This window comes from Stenella coeruleoalba, assembly GCF_951394435.1.
Source record: "Stenella coeruleoalba genome assembly, chromosome: 12".
NCBI classification, from domain to species: domain Eukaryota; kingdom Metazoa; phylum Chordata; class Mammalia; order Artiodactyla; family Delphinidae; genus Stenella; species Stenella coeruleoalba.
In genome coordinates, this window is record NC_137158.1 from 90,150,543 (window position 1) to 90,163,070 (window position 12,528).

The following is a 12,528-nucleotide window of genomic DNA, read 5'->3' on the forward strand; positions in this document are numbered from 1 at the left end:
ACCCACCACCACCACCTGCGTTTCTCAGGGGCTAGAACGAAGTCACAGGCCACCACCGATCCAAACGCAGTCGAGGGAAATGGGAGAACCACGACTGGCTTATGTCAATCACAGTCCACAGCTGGGGCTACTGTCAGGCCCAGAGCACATGGCAATGAGAAGGCCAATTCGTTTAGTCGTTTATTCACTCATCCACTCACTGCTCAAGGGGCTGGAGGTCCAGAGTGAAATCAGACCTGCTTCCTGCCACTAGATGAGTGGTAGAAGTAGAGAAGTGTCGCTTGGTCTTTTGTTTTTGGAGAGAGTTTTTGTAGGATTAATATGTCTTCCTTCAATGTTTGAATAGAACTCACCAGTGAGACCACCTGGGTCTGGAATTTTCCTTTTTGGAAGATTTTTACTTACAAATTCAACTTAATATGGGGTTTAAGAAATATAGGGTTACTCAGATTTTCTATTTTTTCTTTGGTCAGGTTTGGTAATTCATATGGTTCAAGGAATTTCTTCATCTCATCTAAAGATGCTCAGATAGTCTCCTTTTTACCCTTTGGTGTTAGTGAAATCTGTGATACCATCCTTCATGCTTATTATGGGTAATCTGTGCCTCCTAGCCTTCTATCGTGATCAATACAGCTATGGGTTTATCAGCTTAATTGATCTTATCAAAGAACAGTCTTCTTTCAGAACCTCCATCCTTCACTTCCTGTTGCCTAATGTCTAAAACTAGTAATTTCATAAATTTTATCTAGTTGTTTACAGTGGAAGGACAAGTTCTGTAGGAATTATTCCTTCATGGGCAGAAGCTGAAACAGTTACGATACTTCTGGGTGCAAATAGCAGAAAACCCTAATTTAATATTCTTAACTTTAAGAAAAAGACACCGTCTCATAGAATGAGGAGGTAGAGTGGTTTTAGTTAACTTCTGGCTCAACCATGTCGTCAAGGCACAACGTGCCCTCCATCTTTCTGCCCCACCTTTCCTGCCTTGCTGGCTTCCAACATCGGTTAGCTGCCTCCTGTGATTGCATGAAGCCTGCAGGGACCCAAGAAGTCACAAATAGACACAAGGACGGCCAGTAGAGGAAGAGGACAATGTCTTTCTGTGTGATGCTCTTTGTTCAGTGACAAAACGATTCTGTAATAGTTACTGCGGATCAGCCACATAGAAGTCAGCATGTTTTAACAGTTGTAGCTTTTCTTCTTTCCCAGTTTTTGGGAAACGTTTTACTGTCTCTTAATTCCCAACTTCTCCCTACTTTCAACCTACAGTTTTCTTTTTCTCTTCCTTTCTTTTTGTCCCTGTTTTTCTCTCTTATGTAAATCCTTCATCCCCAAACTGATGAATCTGACGTGTACAGTAGGGCACAGGAAAGTGTCTACAGGTGGTATGAAGCAGAAGGTGGGGAAAAGGATGTGAAGAGTCTCATGTAAGTCTTTGTGCTCCTTTTACACTGATTTCTATGTACAACTTTCCTTTTAGATCCTAGGAAAGAGACCTGGGAGTAATCGCTGGCTCTTCCTTTCCTTCACCGTAGTGTATGTAGTCGTAAAAAATGTTAAGAAGCCATTAGAATGTAGAAAGATTCGAGTTTGAGTAATAATTGTGCCACTTACTACCATTGTACTAGTTACTTAATCACTTCTTAAAACTTATAATAGTTTCCTTTTATCAAAGTAATATACTTACAGATTTTAAAATTCAAATAGTACTTCTAGATTTACAAAAAAATAGCAATTTCCTACATCATGCATTCCCACTCCCAATTCTTTCCTTTCTAACTCGTAGCTACTTCTTTTGAAATTTACTCGTACTTTTAAAAAACTTTCTAATGCTATGTCTTTTTCAGTTGTGTACATTGTCTACAGACTTCCTAACTCTAGAAGATGAAGGTTTAACACTTCCACCTGATTTCCTAGACACACGCATATTTATGAACGCATAGAAGATCACCTCCCATTTTTTCAAAAATAATTATAGCATCCTTTTGATTAAATTACCATTCAGCATTTACCTCATTAAAATTATGGAATCATTATTCACAGCTGAGGCATATGCCACGATTACGTTTTCTTTTTTGTACAATTTTGTCTTTACTGGATTCAACAATTGCCAAATTTATTTGCTTATTGACCTTTCTATGTACCTATTACATACTGTCACCAAACTCTGAATATCTCCTTTTAAAACACTCAAGCAGGGCTTCCCTGGTGGCGCAGTGGTTAAGAATCCACCTGCCAATGCAGGAGACATGGGTTCGAGCCCTGGTCCGGGAAGATCCCACATGCCGCGGAGCAACTAAGCCCGTGCACCACAACTACTGAGCCTGCGCTCTAGAGCCCGCGAGCCACAACTACTGAGCCTGTGAGCCACAACTACTGAAGCCCATGCGCCTAGAGCCCATGCTCCGCAACAAGAGAAGCCACCACAATGAGAAGCCCGCGCACCGCAATGAAGAGTAGCCCCCGCTCGCCACAACTAGAGAAAGCCCGCGCGCAGCAACGAAGACCCAATGCAGCCAAAAATAAATAAATAAATAAAATAAATTCAAACAAACAAACGAAATAACACTCAAACATCTCAGGCATTCCATGGACTGGCTTTTTCCTGGAGATGTGTCTCTAGCTTTCTCCTGGGATTTCCCACCTCTCTCTTCACTTGGATTCCCTACTGTCCGGGTCCTAAATATTCCTTTTTCTTGGCCTCTTAGTTTTGGAGAATATCCTCCAGCAGGTATCTGAGATAAGGTATTTGGTAGAAAATATTTTTGAGCTGCATATCTGAAAATATTCCACCCTCACAATTATAACTAATATTTTGATTTTGAGTAGAATTCCACGTTAGAGTTATTTTCTTCAGAATTTTGAAATTTAGCGCTCCACCAAATTTCAGTTTCCTGTAACTCTACTGAGACTTTCCATGCCATGCTGGTTTCCACTCCCTAAATGCGACCTTTCTGTTTTTCCTTATGGAAGATCTTTAAGGTCCTTCCGCTGCCCCTGATGTCCTGACATTTTGTGATGATGTGCTTTCACGTGGGTCTTCATAGGCTTCTTGTGCTGGGCGTTTGGTGGGTCCTTTCCACAGGAGAGCATGTCTTTTAGATCCGGGAACTGTTCTTGAATTATTGCTTGAATAATGTCCTCTACTTCATTTTTCTGTCCTCTTTCATGTAACTCCTATTTTTCAGATGTCAAACTTCTTAATTTTCTAATTTTCTTATGTCTTTCTCTTTCTCCATCTTTTTCTCTTTGTTCTGTTATCTGAGAGATATCAAATTTATCTTCTATCAGTTTTTAAGTTTAAATTACTGCTTCTTAAATTTTCAAGAGCACATTTTCTGAATGTTCTTTTATATACTTTTTTTCCTTTCCCTGGTATATGATCCAGAGACTGCAGACCATGAAGTTTTTTATAATATTTTCTCTCTCCCTAGTTTCTGTTTGTTCCCTTTTTTGCTGTCTTCCTCAAACGTCTGTTGGTCTTGGTCATCTGTGCACATTCAGGAGGGGCAGAGCCGAGTGCCGCCGAGTGGCAGGGCTCACACAGGGTGGTGAATGGGGCTGTGGTCGGCCTGCCTCCTCTGCCTCCACCGTCTGGCTCTGGGGGTCTGCACTGTCTGTCAGTGTGAGGCTCCTGCTCCTACAGTCCGGGATGCGTGGCTTCTCCCTCACACCGCCTGAATCCCTACCTCCATCGCTGTCCTCCGTTTGCCCCTTCTGCCTACAAGTCCTTCTTCTTCTAATCCTGCCTCAGGCCCAACCCGCCCTTCCAGGCTCAGCTCGCACATTGTCTCCTTGCTGCCTTCTTCATCCATGTGTTCTAAGACTTTATGTGTCACTTGTTCCCTGATACCTGAAGTGTGTGTTTGTCTCCCCAACCACCCGTGCACTCAAGGCTTGAGACCATTTCACATACTGTTGGTGCGACCCTATGGCACCCAACAAGTATTAGGTGCTGAGCACTCTTTACTGATTTTAGAAAAAAATATCAACAGGAAATGAAAGCCTTGTAGGCCGAATGAAGAGATTGCTTCCCCAATTATTTAATACATACATATGGTGTCACTTCAATTTGGTAATGCTTTTTTTTTTTTTTGGTGGGGGGGCGGGTAGATTCTTAGTTCCCTGACCAGGGATCGAACCCATGCCCCCTGAAGTGGAAGGTGAGTCCTAACCACTGGACCACCAGGGAATTCCCATCAATGTGGTAATACTTTTTGAGTGCTTGATCTTCAAGAGACCCTGCAGGAACAATATTTGACCATCTTATTTCCCTGATGGAAGCCTCCAGCTCCCTGGGGCTTGCAGCAGCCCTCCTGAGATAGGTCATATGTAAAGATAGGTTTTGAGATGCATCTTAAATAACTTGATATTATTAATTGAAGTTTGTCAAGTATTTACTTAAAAAATAAGTTAGATTGGTTTCAAAGTTATTCTTCTGTCATAACACTTGGCTACCAAAATGTTCTCTTGGTTGTAGAGAAAAGGGTGGTGTTGTGACCAGAGAAATGGGAATTGTGTATAATCTGAAGCCTGCCTATCTCCCAGCCCAGGGGAGCATGTCCTTAATGGGAACCTTGCTGGCCTTAAAGCAGCTGCAGAAACAAAGTCGAAGCGGTGGCTACCAGAGTCCAAACTCCTTAACGTGAGACGCAGACACCGCACGACCAGGCAAGCGCGTCCTCGCTTCCTCCCCTCCTCCACTGCCGTGGCTGCCCGCCCCGGAGCTCTCATGCCCCGTTCCAGACCGCAAGCCTGCCCACTAAAACTGTGGGCTCCAGAATAGTTAGGGTGGCCGCCGCCGTCACAGCAATGCTAGCAAGGCTCCTCTCTACCTAGCGCTTGCTGTGCTCTGCTGTGTCCTTGGTCAGCCCAGGCTGGAAAGCACCGGCCTCCTCCAGACAGGACAGACACCGAGGCCCATGGTCGAGGTGGACAGCGCGCCAAGGTCCCTTGGCTGGAAAATCCACCCGCTCTGGACCCCCCGCCGCCTGCCTCCTGCGGGGCCCGGGCTCAGGGCCAGCCTGCCGTCTCCTAACAGCCCACACCGCCCTCCCTGCGCTCTTCCGCCAAACTGCGGCGTCAGGGCCCGGGCTCGCGTGTCCGCACCACCAGCGGCCCATAGCGCCAGCGGGTGAGCCAGCGGGAGCCGAGCGAGGCGTGACCCCGACCTCCACGCACCGCGCGGTTTCCGAGGCAACGGGCGCTGCGCCGGCGCATCGCGCTTCCCGGCGCCTCTGGGGCCCGGCCGCGCAGACCCCGCCCACCGAGTGGGCGGGGCGGTTTCTCGAGCGGAAACGCCCGAGCGGAAGCGGAAGTGCTCGGCGGCTGCGGCGGGCCGAGGGCTGCGTGGGCGCGTCTCCGGCTGTGCTGGCGCATCTCTAGGTAGGGCTGGGCCTGTGGGGCCAGCGCGTCTGGGCCGCTCTCGGTCGTCGCCTCGGCGCGGCGGCTGCGCTCGTGGTTCTGCGCCGTCGCGGTTCCTGGGCCGCGTCTCCCTCACCGCATGTCCCCACAGCCGTGCGCCCTGCCTGCTCCTCCAGGTGCCGCCTTGGCCCGACCCCTCCCCGGAAAGAGGTGTGCAGTTCCGGGTCGCCGTGTGGTCCCTGTCGGCCGTACCCCAGGGAGGCGTCCTCTGACCTTTGCACTTGGCGTCTCCGAACTTGGGCGCCTTCCGCATTGACCCGGCTGTCCTGAGCCGGGGCCCCAGCACCCAGCAAGCACCATGCCCTCTGGGGAATAAAGGCCGGCGGGATGACGCCTAGGTGGCTGAGAAGATGATTTGTCCATGTCGGCCAAGGAGGGGCCAGAAGTTTCTATACAGAAGGGGAGGATTCCAGCTGAGTTTCGAATAAGTGGGAGTTGGGAGGTGCCGAGGGGCAAGAGGCCATTCATTCCTTCAGAGGGAACAGAATGTTCAAGACCTGCAGGTTTGAGACTGCCTGACATATTCTGGGAGAGACAGAGCGCTAGAGCTGGGGATGGCAGGAAACTCGGGGGAATTGGGAACAGGGAAGTGATGTGATCGGATCGGAGTGTTAAGAGTCATCTGGCAGGCGTAGGGATGGTGGTGCTGGGTGACTGCATGTGATAAGAGGGCTTTTGCAGCCGTTTAGGGAAGAAGTTTTAGGACTGAAAATCTGGAAATGATAGTGGGGAGAACTTGGAGGTGAGTTTGATGGGGAAAAAGTGAGCTCGTGGTATTTCCAGTGACTTCCACATTTTTGGCTTGAGCGCTTGAGTAGGTAATGCAGAGAATGAGAACAGAATGGGGACAGGTCTGCAGCATCCGGTTCCTCACCTGTCGCCTCCCAAATGTATTACGCTCTGGTTCCTCCATGTCTGGTGTCCTCCTCCTGTTTTGTCCTCCATCTCTGTCATTTCTGAATCGTGGCCTCGCATCTTCATGTGCTCTTTGGCCTGCCCACGTTTGGACCTTTCTGTGAGGAGCTACCACTCCTGCACCACCACAGCCTTCACACATTCTCTATGTGTCGATTTCCCCATCACCCCATCTCTGCCATCTCTAAGCTCTGCCGTAGGGGTTTTCCCCCAACCTTGCCATTCCTCTGTCACAGGACTGCAGTGGTGCATTCCTTATAGGTTGTGTTCAAGGAAAGCAGTGAGAACACCTTGGCTGTGTCGGGTCGCACACTACTCATCTCCATGCATACCGTTTCCTGACCACCTTACCTCCCAGTTGTCTTTGTGTAATTTCGAACAGACATGTCTGTTTTCCAGACATGGAAATCTCTAATCACTTCTGGCCCTCTGTTTTCTCGTCTGTGAACTGAGAAGACCGCAGTAGGTGTTGGTTGAGGTCACTTACAGTTTTTACTATTCTGAGGTTCTCCCTACTCCCTGAGCCTGAATCAGTGTCATTTATGGGGCAGGTTTACTGTAAAGCTAATGAAGTTCAGGCTTCAGGGGCCTCGCTTTCACGGGCCCCTTTCAAGGCACTGGGAAGGACCTCAGTGGTCTTGTGTTTATAATTGTGTGTCTTTTATTTTTATTTATTTATTTTTAAAAATTTATTTATTTTTGGGCGCGTTGGGTCTTCGTTGCTGCACGCGGGCTTTCTCTAGTTGCAGTGAGCGGGGGCTACTGTTCGTTGCGGTGCACGGGTTTCTCACTGCAGTGGCTTCTCTTGTTGCAGAGCATGGGCTCTAGGCGCGCGGGCTTCAGTAGTTGTGGCTCGCGGGCTCTACAGAGCAGGCTCAATAGTTGTGGCTCATGGGCTTTGTTGCTCTGCAGCATGTGGGATCTTCCGGGACCAGGGATCAAACCCGTGTCCCCTGCATTGGCAGGCAAATTCTTAACCACTGCGCCACCAGGGAAGTCCCATAATAGTGTATTCTTTTTTAGAAGAGGGACCTCAAATTATATAAGTTTCAGGCCCTACAGTACTTGGATCCCTACTAAACTGGCCATTAGTCATATCCTGCTGTCTTGGTTTTTGTGTTCTTGTCCTTCAGACTTTCCCCTCCCCACCTCCTACTCCTCCTTGTGTGTGCCTCTTATTGAGGCTTAGAGAGAAAATATGAATGAATGGAGCTGGTCAAACTCCTGCTGTAACCTGGCTTTGGTTTGCTCTTGGGTCAGGAAGAGAGGTGTCAGAGATTGGCAACTTAGCACAGTGGGCAGAATCTTTACAGCAGTGCATGTATTTGATTTGCTTGTCTGCTGGGTTGCCATGTCCTTCAAGAAAAGGTTGAAAGTAAGAAGGGAAGTTCACTTAATTGAGATCATAGAAGCAGCTCTTATCTCTATGGAAACTAGAATCATACACTGGAAATTCATTCAGAGGAATTAATTGCATCCTTATTTTATTAGTTTGAAACTGAGGCAATCCTTATGCTATCAGTTACTTTTATAGAGCTTTATAATAAGTGTGAATAACTTTTACATTTTCATTTGCTTTTAGAAGGAAATTTCTGTTTCTTTATAAGGTGTTCTGTTGGAAAAGTCTTCAGAGTTAAAACATGTTATTTAAGGTTTAAATTATTTATATAAATATAATAAGATATTTCTAAAGGATTTTATAGTAGTAGTTTAAAATTTGCCAAATTGAGAGGTAAATCATTATCTTATTTTTACAAATAAGGAAATCAGTGATGTACAAAGAGGGTCAGTGATTTGTCTTCAGTCAGCCAGTAAATCAGGACCATTGCTAGCTAAAAAAGCCAGGTCCTAAGCACCCGTTTCCTTATAAACAAGTGTGGTTCAGAGAAGGAGGAGTCCATTTAAGTCAGCTCTTGTTGTCGAGTGCTTACTATAGCATGCACCGAGTTTATACTTCCACATACCTGTCCAGCTGCACGCCCGTGTGCATGCTAGGCTGTAGAAAGTACACAGCAGAGATGGATGCTTTCCCCATCAGTCCTTGAGCCCGAAGAATTAACTCAGTACAGATTCGTGTAAGTTACTGTAAGTCATTTATAATAAAACGGTCTGCAACCAGGACAAGGGGACAGTAACACTTTGAACAGCAGACTTTGCTGGATAGTTGAGTTTTGGATTTTTGCCCATTAAGCATCAAAATTTCACATTTAGGATGGAAATCTTTCTAAAATAGAGTATTTCCCTGCTTTCTTTTTAAATTTTTTTTTAATTTTAAAAACTTTTTTTTTTTTTTTTTTTTTTTTTTTGCGGTACACGGGCCTCTCACTGTTGTGGCCTCTCCCGTTGCGGAGCACAGGCTCCGGACGCGCAGGCTCAGCGGCCATGGCTCAGGGGCCCAGCCACTCCGCGGCATGTGGGATCCTCCCGGACCGGGGCATGAACCGTGTCCCCTGCATCGGCAGGCGGACTCTCAACCACTGCGCCACCAGGGAAGCCCTAAAAACATTTTTTAAATTAAAAAAAAAAAATTACTTTTAAATGAAAAAAAATATATTTTTTGGCCACACCACAATAGCTTGCAGGATCTTACCCCAGGCCCCATGCAGTGGAAGCGCGGAGTCCTAACCACTGGAGCCATTCCCTACTTTCTTAATAGAGTGTGCTAAATGTGATATGAACTTTCCCTAATCCCTGTGATATGATCTCAAGTAAACATTTTAAACATAAAATTTGTGATGCAAACAGTGTTAGGGCTCGTTGAGGCACATACAACTGTTTTCCCTGTTATTTGTTTGGAGTTTTTGTGTCTTTCGGCCTCTTTCAGTGTTTTCATCCCTTCGCTTTCCCCAGGTCAGCTGTTAGAGGTTCTGCCCCTTGTCAGTGTGTGCGTGCCTACCTCAAATGCTCTTTCCACACTTTTCTTCGCTGTGGCGTAGGAGCTAATTGTTAGAACTATGTAGAAGAAGAATTTATAGGTGATAAATCGGAGCCTGAGAAGTTGTTTATGAATGAATTGTTTCAGTTGTACTTGTGAATTTTAAAATTTATGTTGGAGTCTTATCCTGAATTCTGGATACATGAGGCATAAGTTTTTGTAGGTGGCAGACATTTTCCTTTTCTATGTTCATTGACTTGAAGGGGTTTTGTAGCGCTGCAGTCGGGTGCGGAAAGGCCCAAGGTCCAGCCTTCTGGGTTGCTCCTTCAGTCCAGCCTTTCTGTTGGGCCCCTGGGACTGGGAGGACCTTCAGAAAGGAGCGCTCTGGGCTAAGCGCGTGCCCCGCAGGCTGACTCTGCCGCGCGAGTTGGTGTTCCGCGCGTGCCGGCAGCAAGTGCAGTGTTGGGGTGGGGGCTCCCCTAGTGAGAGGAACCGGTTTCGGAGGCAGGTGGATTCAAATCCCGGCTTTGCCGTTGCCGTCTGTGACCTCAGGCAGGTGACTGAGCAGCTCACACTGCTGGCTGCCGCCCAGCAGCCGTTCGTTCCTGCCTTCGTCGCTGGCAGGCGTGCCCCACAGTGGAGTCCGAGCAAAACTTGATAGCGTGCCAGTGGGACGAGAGGGGTGTCTGCCGTGGGGCTCGTAGAATAAGCTGCACATATTTAAAGTGTACGGCTTGGTGCGTTTTGACATGTGTTTGCACACCCGCAGGCTTCTTTCCTGACGGACCCTGAGCCTTTGCTCCTTCTTTCAAGGTGCATGTCTTAGGGACTTCGTCTTGCTGGTTGCTGTGCCTACAGCTGCTAGATCTCTGGTATATCGGGGAGGGTGGGGGAGCAGAAGAGCCTCTCTGTACCCTCCTTTGTCTTTTGCAGCAGGAAACAGGGCTCTGCCTCCCTGCAGCGTTGGGGTTCTTCCACATCCACATGAGGGAGGGTGCTGGGCTTTGCGGGGGGGTAGCTGGTTTTCCCCAGTCGGGCCTGCCTCTCTCCCTCCTCCACAGCACAGGCAGGGCAGTGCTTCTAAAATGCGCTTGCTTAAGAGCCCTGAGCAGCACCTGCTTTCCCTTAGGATGAAGTGTGCACGTGTGTGTGGCTGTGCAAACTCTGGTCACTGCGCCTCTTCGTCTCTCTAGACTCTTCTTCCCTTACTGCAGAGGTTCTGGCCAGACTGAGGGGTTTTGTTTTTGTTTTTTTCCCCCATTTTCCACGTTGAAGAACACATTTATAATACAGTAAATAAAGTACAGGTTAAACTACCTAATAGAACAGATATTTTAAGCACCTTAGAAACACTGATTTAATAATTAAAAAGACACCTTATGGACTTAAAAAAGATTCATCCCTTATTCCTCTTGCTTACGCCCCCCCATCCGCCTACTCTCCCCTCTCCCTCTGGCTGTGCCTGCCGGCTCTTCTGCCTCATGTCAGGGCCGCTTGGAATGCGCTTCCTCAGGATGGCCGTCGTGGATCCCAGGTCTGGGTTGGGTCTTCCTGCTGAATATTCTGCACGCCCTCCGCTTTTCTCTGCCCTACAGTAATGCCCAAGTGATCATTGCTTGTTGGAGGCTTTCCTGCTGGAGCATAAGCTGCCAGAAGGCAGGGACCCTGTCTGTCTTAGCCATGGCTCCACGGCTGCTGTAGCGATGACACAGGTAGCTGCTGAATGAGCAAACCTGACTTATGTCTAAATAAAGTTACCTGGTGTCATTGAGGAGAAGTAAGTGTGAATGAGTTACAACTACAGTTAGGCACAAATGACCAGTATGTGCTTTTGCGCTGACTCGGCAGTTTCACACCTAAGAGTAATCCCAAGGAAATGATCAGAGATGGTGTGTTCAGAGATGTGTATTCACGGATGTGACTGACATTCTTATTTATGGCATAGGGCATTGGAAATGAATGTTCAGCAGTAGGGTTAGATAACTCCTATTATGTCTACATGGTGCAGCCATTAAAAGTGACACTGCAGGAGGTTAACATTACGACTTGGGAACATATTCGTAATAAACTAAGACACAGAAGTAGATTATAGAAAAGCATGATCCCAATTTTTAGTAACAATGAATAACTAAAAAAACTAGAAATATGTACTCAGATGTTTGTTGTAGTCACCCTTGGAAGGTGAGATTATGAGTAGTTTTTTTCTTTTTGTGCTGCCCTGAATTTTCTGCAAAGAACATGGCTACTTTTTTAATCAGAAAAAAATTTTTATAAATAAGTACGTTCCTGATATTAAAAAGTAATATAGGTTGTAAAAATCATAAATACAGTAAAGCCTGACTAAAATTTATATGGCTTTGTTTTAAATTTTGAGATAATTTAATAATTTTGACTTGTGCTGGGCTTATTTCACTGAACTGTAGCAACTAATGAAAAATGATGACCAAATTTATAATATAAATAAAATTGCATCACAGCAATTGAGTCTTACAAACCTCATTTTGCGTATAAGAAGAATGAAGTAACTTGCTCCAAGATTCACTGCTAGTAAGTGGAGGTTAGAATTTCAACTCAGCTCAGTTTTGTTGTAGAGCCTTCCCTTCTGTCAGCAGTGCTGTGCTGCCCAGCGTTCTGTCTTTTTCCCTAGGACGCAGCCAAGAGGGGTCGAGCTCCCAACTCGGTGCATCTGCCACGCACGGTTTTCTGAATGTTGGCGTCAGTGGTCATGGCCAGACTGTGGTCCGGAAGGCCCTCCAGGGAGGGCACCCTGAGTCTGGAGTCGTGACGGCTGTAGGCTTTCCATTTCCACTTTGAGTAAACTTTATTGAGGTTGAAGTTAGTGTTAAAATATCCCTCTGACACTTGTTAAGACAGTGAGAAGGACTCTCTTCAAGACTTGAGTGGTGAGAGAGGTGGGCTCAAGTTCGAACACAGCACAGACACCGGGGGATTGAGAGCCTGCAGCAGAGGGAGGGTCGCTGCGACTGGAGGGCGGGGGAGCAGTTAGATCAGATCTTGAGGCGGGTCACGTGTCAAGGGTGGGGTTACTCAAGCTGACTCAGCAGGAATCTGGCTAAACTTGGTAAGGATGAACTTGCAGCTCAAGGTGGAGGCCTGTCGAGAAGAGGGCCCAGGAGCCTGAGTTTGGTCAGGGAGAGCGTGTCGGCCAGTAGTTCCGCTTGTCCCGTGTGGAGGCCTCTGACAGCAGGGAGAGCAGCCTGGTGCAGCCGCCCGGACCACCTGCGGTGAACCGCAGCCCTGGCTGTGAATTCCAGTGAGCGCTGGGCAGTTGCCGTGTCTCGTGTGCTGGCCTG

At 47.2% G+C, this 12,528-nt stretch overlaps 1 protein-coding gene across 9 annotated transcripts in view; it reads left to right on the forward strand.

Annotated features, from left to right (window-relative positions):
- Positions 1–5,115: 5,115 nt before the first annotated feature.
- The window catches only part of FAM120B (family with sequence similarity 120 member B), a 74,746-nt gene continuing 67,333 nt past the window's right edge, over positions 5,116–12,528 (forward strand). For 4 of the 9 annotated variants that reach the window (XR_013830898.1, XR_013830899.1, XM_079939907.1 and 1 more), the window contains exon 1: positions 5,118–5,385. The gene's annotated coding sequence lies outside the window, so the exon portion shown is untranslated. The other 5 variants (XM_079939908.1, XM_079939901.1, XM_079939909.1 and 2 more) reach the window with 5 other exon arrangements.